Below are 2,072 nucleotides of genomic sequence, written 5' to 3'. Positions count from 1 at the left end.
CAGTCAGATCTTTCATTTTTTTTTCTGTCAGTGAATAATTTGTCCAATCCATGGATCTAATTTGAATAGTCGAGTCGTGAGTAATCTTATTACTGATTATGAAATCTTTTCCAGTTTCACTCGGTTGATAGCCTTTCCTCAACCCAAATAATAAAATTGAGTTCACTTTTGTAAGCTCTTTCATTATTCTTTTTATAAATAGAACTATTTTGATAACCCATCTTATTTTTTCTTTTGAGACCTTTAGACAACATTTTGTTCTTTCTTTTAAAATTCTGAAAACTCGAAAATATTTTTTTTGAACTTTTCTCGTTTTTTTTTCGAGTTCTTTAAAAATGGGTTCAAAAAAAGAAGGTTCTTTTCGTGGAGAACCAAAAGGTAATTCAGTTTCCATTCCCCAGACCGTTAAAAAACAAAAATTTTCTATTTTTCCTTTGTTTTTCATTGGATCTCTATGATGAAATTGTAGTTTAGATCCCCGCCAAGGTTTCAGACAGAAAGGAAATAAGATCTTTATCTGAATCCCATCTGTTAACCAGTTTTTCGGAAATTCTGTTTCTGATAATTGAACACCATTATAGGTGCATTTAACATGCATTTCTTTATTCCACTCCTTCAAATCCTCGTACCACTCGGGAAATTGAAATAATAACATACGGCCAAGATTTTTAGCTATTATCAATGAAGGCAATATGATGTATTTTCTAAGAATCGATTGGGTTACTAACATAGAACCTCTTATTGCTTGAGCAAATATAATAGTATCCCAAGTTTCTGATATTGCTATCCGTTCATTCTCCTCTTTTTGCTCTTTCTTTTTTTTCTCTTTTTCTTTTGCCTCTTCCTCCTCAGAATCTGAGGTTTTGAGTTGCGGATCCTTTCCTATCCAATTCCTAAAAAGTGGATTAATCATTCCAGAGATATCAAAAGAGAAAAAAAATGTTTTGTCTATTCTGTCCAAAAAAAGCGGGGAATGCACATTTGTTTGAAACATTTCCCAAGTCACTGTTTTACGTCTTTGAGCGCGCATGGATCCTTTGATTAGATCCCGACGAAAATCCGATTGTTGTGAGTAACGTATCAAAGCCACTTCTTCCGCTTGATCACTATCATTATTAGTATTAGTACTAGTATGAGTATTGATATTCTGATCGTTATCAGTATAAATTACCACACGTTTGGCTTTTCTTGAACGAATACCAGGATCCTCCGTCGATCCTTCCTCATTTTCCGCCTCTTGTTCTTTCAAATCGTCGGTCAATTTATATGACCATCGAGGAACCTTTTTACCGATTTCCTTTATTCCAATGGATTTATTTCTAATAGTTTGATCGTTTGGATCAGTTTTAACTGCATCGAATAGAAATTTCAAACGTTTCATTTTATTTTCTGAGTCAAGTCTTCTTTGTTCGTCCAATAAAGTAAGTCCTTTCAAATTCAAACTAGGTCTTGATTCTTCAGCTAATTCACTGATTGAGTTCAAGGAATGATCAATGTCTGGCGATACTAATTCTTCATTAAATGCATCCATTTTATCTTCAAATTCTTGGTAATCAGAAAGATTGGGGAGGATACCATGAATCCTATTTATCCAAACCATTCCTATGGAATCCTCTGTCGAAATGATTGAATCATCCACGATTGGACGTGAATATCCTTTTTTTATTGTTCCACGATATGGTCCATTTAAAAAAGGATCATACACTCTAGGCAAGCATTCTTGTTCATTCTCATCATTGCACAATCTTATCCTTTTTTCGAGTACATCTAGAGCAAGAGATCCCTTGTCTAGAGCTTCCATTCGATTTCTGAATTCATTGCTCAAGTTGTGCCTTTTTTGTTCATTAGTATAAACCCAATGATTATACAGATCTTTGGGGGATAGTTTTTCTGTCGTGCACAAAGAAATATTCCTTTGTATCATTTTCCAAAAAGTCGAAAAACTAGGCGGAAATGTAAAAGATATTCTTTTTTTTCCACTACTTGGACATGTGGAAAAAAAATATTGTGACATTTCTGTTCGTACAGAATTTTTCAATCGATCGTTTTTTATATAGCGCAATGGACGATTC

The sequence above is a fragment of the Tasmannia lanceolata genome, unplaced genomic scaffold, assembly GCF_043159265.1.
Source record: "Tasmannia lanceolata isolate RefF3 unplaced genomic scaffold, GAP_Taslan_0.1 ptg001157l, whole genome shotgun sequence".
NCBI classification, from domain to species: Eukaryota; Viridiplantae; Streptophyta; class Magnoliopsida; order Canellales; family Winteraceae; genus Tasmannia; species Tasmannia lanceolata.
Note: the sequence above shows the minus strand (reverse complement) of the source record.